General features: G+C 44.0%; 1 protein-coding gene across 3 annotated transcripts in view; it reads left to right on the forward strand.

Moving 5' to 3' along the window:
- The window catches only part of ARK2N (arkadia (RNF111) N-terminal like PKA signaling regulator 2N), a 98357-nt gene continuing 92802 nt past the window's right edge, over window positions 1-5555 (forward strand). For all 3 annotated transcript variants that reach the window (XM_006144415.3, XM_006144416.3, XM_027770263.1), the window contains exon 1: window positions 1-38. The gene's annotated coding sequence lies outside the window, so the exon portion shown is untranslated. The remainder of the gene's footprint in view (window positions 39-5555) is intronic.

A 5555-nucleotide genomic window follows, 5' to 3' on the forward strand; every position in this document is an offset into this window, starting at 1 on the left:
GAGCAGGCGAGGAGGTTCGGAGTCGTAGCGGAGCGCAGGTGAGGCGGGAAGGGGCGCAGGGCCACGGCCTGGCTGCTCGTCGAGGCGCGGGGCCCGGCTGCATCCCAGGGAAGGATGAGAGGAGTGCGGGCCGCGCGTGAGGGCTTTGCGGCGCCCGGCGCTGGGGTCGTGACGGGCCCGGCTGGGGGGGGCCGGGGGAGTTCGCGCGCAGACTTGGCGGGAGGCGCGGCCCTGGTGAGTCGAGGGCGCCAGTAGCTCCGACCCCCTTGCTCGCCCGGCGCTGGTGATCCTCGCGTCCTCCCAGCCCAGTCGAGCTGGCAGGTCAAATCCTCCCTTCTCGGTGCGCTGGGGCCGGGTCGAGGCGGGTCATTTCCCTTGCGGGGGTTGAGGGGAGGCTGACGGTGCGGCAGACCCGGTGCCGCGGGTGAATTGTCTTCGGCAACTTTCCGGTGCGCGGCCGGTGGGGGAAGCGGTGGCCGCAGCTCCGCCAGCTCGGTCAGCTGGGGTCTGGCGCCGCCACCTGCCCCAGCGCCGCGGCTGTCGTGGCCTTGGAGGGAGAAAAGGCTTTCTTAAAGCCTTGGTGCCTCCTGCCTTTCGGTGCTTCGTACCTTTGGTCGGCAAACGCCTCCGGTCAGTGGGCGCGATCTGTCAGTCTCCAGCGTTGACCTCTTACGGGTTGTTTGTCAACTTTTTTTTAAAGATCCAGGAGGATGTAAACTGATGAACCTTGGCTTATAGGCGATCTCTGACTTTCCAGAGAGAGTTCCCTGACCTTACTTACCTAGTAAGCACTAAGTACTTTTTGTCTGTCGTAGCGCCGATCTCAGGGTGTACCATATATGCAGCACCTTCGGAACCGCACGGCATTTTCACTTTTAAATTGTCCTCCCCAATTACTAAATGGGTCCTCGCCGGGATAAAGCCATGAGCGTCTGTACTTGTCCTCCCAGATCTTTCACCCTTTGGCACTTTAAGCTTGGATGTACTTTCCTTTTTCTGCCTAAGCTTTTGGTTTCTGAATCTTTCCATCCTGTAGGGTAACATCTCACTGATGATGCTTTGTCAAGGTTGGACCTCTTAATTACAAATGTATCTGGCAGTTTTGCTTAGGCTGTTATTAGCTAGCCTTCTTAGGTACATGCTAACAGTTTGAATCACTCTCTTTTCTTCTCTTGGGATATTTTAAAGATGGAAGCTATTAACTTTCTAATGTAGTTTTGCTGAGCTCTGCAGTCTGGATTCCTCCAGTAATCAGAGCATTGCCTTTTGGTTTAACAAGCATTTTTGGAAGCTGATAGTTATCACCTGATGTCTTGAGGAGTCAACAATGCATCTATATGTTGTTGGATTTTTTTTTTTTTGAATAAGCAGTACCGTGTTTGGGCTGTATAATGTAACTAGCACAGTGTTTCCTGAACCTGAGTGCTTTGTGCACAGTAGGGGCTGTGTTAAAAAAAAATTATGGCTAAATTTGAATTCAGGGAATTAAGATGGAATTGACTGCAGTGACCTCAGTGCTACTTTAAAAAGAAAATTAGAGAAAATTTATGTATCATTAAATGAGAAATAAAAGTATTTCTTAGATACTTCTAAATATATTTCTTTTAGAAAGCTTTTAAGTATGATTATATTTATATTATATATATATATATTTTTTTTTTTTATTAAGAGAGATTTTTGCTGTAGGGTGCATAGAGAGAGAGAAGGGAAGAAATCACCCCACAGGAAGGATGGCCATGCTGAATCCCTTCTCTATTCACCTGTAGGGATGTTGGGGGGAGTGGCGCACACACCCTCCTGGTGTGAGTTTTAGCCTCTGGGTGGCACTCGAACCATGGTCAGTCATGTGGGAATACAGCGCCTTAACCACTGTGCCACCTCCTGGCCCTCATTGTATTCCTAAAACTTCAAGCCGTATCTTTTTCTTTTTTTCCCCCTAAGAATTGCTTTATTTAACTTTATTTACTTATTTTGAGAGACAGAGAGAGAGAGAGGCAGAAAGTGAGAAAGCAAGCTGCCAGGCCCAGGACTTCAGCTGTGTTCAGCCATGTGGGAGTCCAGTGCCCTTAACCATCATGCCATCTGCCCATCCCAAACCACATCTTTTTCATAATGATAACATAGGTGTAAACTACAAAATAGTTATATACAATTTTTTTTTGGGGGGAGAGGCTTTTTTTACTATAGGGTACATGCGCTCGCCAGACAGACAGAGAGAGACATAGAGACGGAAAGTGAGGAATCACCCCCCAGGGGGGATGGTCACGCCGCAATCCCTTCTCTTCCATTCTCCTCTCGGGATCTTGGGCACACACACACACACGTGCCTGGCGTGAGTTTTAAGCCATCGGATCCGGGACGCGAACCGCGGTCGACTATGGGGGAATCCAGCGACATAGCCATTACGCTAACTGCTGGTTCCCAAAATAGTTATATACAATTTTGAAAGGCAGAGAGAAACTTCAGTTTTGTACCTAATGGACCAGCTAAGTTAGATTTCATATTGAGAAGTTTCTTTTTAAATTTTTTTTCTTTTAGCTTTTGCTATAGGGTGCTTGGGCTAGCCAGAGAAAGAGAGAAAAATCACCCTGGGGGTCGTGGGGAGCATTGGCCATCTTACAGTCCCTCCTCCATCAGTCTCCTTTCAAGATTTTGGGTATACTTGCACATGTACCTGTTAGACTTTTAAAACCACTGGTCTGGGACCTGAACCATGCAGTCTGCTATGTGGGATACAGTACCTGAACCTCCATGCCACCTGCTAGAAACTTCATTATTAGCTTCGTATCAAGCTCACAGTGTAGTTGTTATGTTAGTCACTAACTCAGTATGCTCCTTTTATGCATTATGTGAGAGTAACTGTCAATACTCTTGTTTTATAGTCTTCATGATTAATTCATGACCCATATATGTTAACGATAAGTCATCTTGGGACCAGTAGATGGCAAAATGGTTACATTGCTGGACTCCCATGTAGTGGATCATGGTTTGAGTCCCTGTCGCGGTGGCTTAAAAACTCATGCCTGGTATAGTGTGCACGCATGCTCAAAATTTGGAGAGGAGATTGGAGGAGAAGGGACTGTGTGTGGCCATCTCCCCTGGGGGTGGTTTCTAGCTCTATGTGTCTGCTGAGCGCACTCTCCCTATAGCAAAAATCTCTCTTAAAAAACAAAACGATCAGCTTTAGGGTCTGTTAATTCAGTACATTTCTGTTAGAACTAAGTGTTCAATGTGTGTCCTTCAAAGGTTTTTTACTCCTAATATTTATAGTAACATTGGTATTTTAAATCTCTCTATTATATGACTAGTAACATTTTTGAACTTATATAGTTACTAATTATTCAAGGAGTTGTGTGTGTGTGTGTGTGTGTGTGTGCTGAGATCCCCAATTTCAGGGTTTTGTTCTGACGTGTTTGAATAGACTTTTTGAGTACATAGGTATTTTGAGTTTTTGACCTTTTTTCCTTTTTCAGCCTGCCCCTTCATCTATGATGAAAGAGGTGTGTGTGTGTGAGAGAGAGATGCCCCTTCCACAAATTTGACCAAGCTATTACCTCTCTCCTTCAGTCCTCCAGCCGTTTTCATTTGCATGCAGCGAGATGGGTCTCAGGCCTACCTGATTGGATCCTCGAACTGTGGTCACCATCTGGCCTATCCTGAGAAGTGCATCCATAGAGTTGGCCTTTTTTCCTTCTTTTTAAAATTTGAATCTGGCATGTACCAGTGACTCAAACCTTAGGTTTGGTAACTTTGGTAAATCATCTTAAACCTTTCTTATTTTTCTGTGTGTAACTAGGAATAATGTGTTTTGTGTTTAGTGTTTTTTAAATTAGTTTTGATTGTTGTTCAAAGAATAACAAAATTAAATTTGTTAAAACTTCTAGCAGCCATTTCTGAGAATGTATGTAAACTAGGATTGTATTCAGGCAGTCTAGAAATTAGTTTTCATTAGCATAATTAACATTAAAGAAACAAGATACTGAATAAAAGGGTCTGTAGAAATGACTTTTTTACTGAGTTGTCTGGTTTAAAAAAATGACTTTTATGATATCAGCATTTGTTAGGTCCTTATAGAGAAAGGTATTGTTGGGAATAGGGAAGTTGGGTGTGGACTAAAACTCTAGGAAAACAGAATTGTTTTCCTTTCAGTATTAAGAACAAAAACCTCACATGGTTAAGATTTTTAAGCAGTATCCTGTCTTAGTTTTAACTTAGTTCAACATAGAAACCTAGATTTTTTAAATTTATTTTTTAATATATATGGATTTGGGGTCAGTGGATGGTATAATAGTTACCTAGCTGGACTCCCACGTAGTCGACTGTGGTTCTAGTCCCAGATCTGGTGGCTTAAAAAACCTCACGCCTGTCGTGTGCACGCATGCGTACATACCCAAAATCCCAAGAGGGGAATGGAGGAGAAGAAGAGATTGTGGCATGGTCATTCCCCCTTGGGGTGTGTTGTGGGGTAGGAGTTCTCTCTCTCTTTTTTTTTTTTTTGAATTATTTATTTCCATTTGTTATTGTTATTTTTTTCTTTATTTGACGAGAGAGAGAGAGAAAGTAAGTGAGAAAGCAAGCCACCAGGTGCAGGACTTGATGCATGGTTGGCCATGTGGGAATCCAGCGTGCGCCTCGTGTGAGTTTAAGCCACCAGGTCCAGGACTCAAACTGTGGTTGACTGCATGGGAGTCCAGCGACATAGCCATTATGCTAACTGCTGGCCCCGGAGTTCTCATTTTCTGTCTCTGTCTCTGTCTCTATCTCTCCGGCAAGTACTTGCACCCCATAGCAAACATTTCTATTAAAATGTATATCTATATATCTATATATATACATATATATATATATATACAGGGGCTGGCGGGTGTGTGTTGGATAAAAACGCTGGACTCCCACATGGCCGACTGTGGTTCAAGTCCTGGACCTGGCGGCTTCCTTTCTCACTTTCCCTTTCTCTCTCACTCTGTCCCTCTCTGGTCAAATTAAAATAAATGAATAAATAAATAAATAAATAAAATAAAGTTAAATAAAATACTTCTTTAAATAAATATATACACACACACACATATATATGTACACACGTGTGTGTATGTTTGTCACAGGGTGTGTGTGCTTTCCAGAGAGAGACAGAAAGAGGGAAAGTGAGAAATCACCCCCCTCCCCCAGCGAGGCAAGCCACCACTACAATTCTTTCTCTATTCTCCTCTCAGAATTTTGAGCATGCACACATATGCACCTGGCATGGTTTTCAAACTATCTGATCTGGGACTCCAACCACAGTCAGCCATGTTGAAGTCCCATCATTTTAACTACCATGCCACCTGCTGGGCCCAACCTAGTTTATTCATCTACATTTTAAGAAATAATTGTTTAATTTTATTCATTCATTTATCTTAATTTGATGAGAGAGAGAGAGACAGAGAGAGAGAGAGAGAAAGCCATCCAGTCTGGGACTTGTGTTTGGCCATGCGGGAGTGTCCAGCGCCTTAACCTCCATACTGCCTGCTGGTCCCAACCTAGTTTATTCTTTTTTTTTTTTTGAGAGGTTTTTGCTA

The sequence above is a fragment of the Tupaia chinensis genome, unplaced genomic scaffold (genome assembly GCF_000334495.1).
Source record: "Tupaia chinensis unplaced genomic scaffold, TupChi_1.0 Scaffold000119_2, whole genome shotgun sequence".
Taxonomy (NCBI): Eukaryota; Metazoa; Chordata; class Mammalia; order Scandentia; family Tupaiidae; genus Tupaia; species Tupaia belangeri.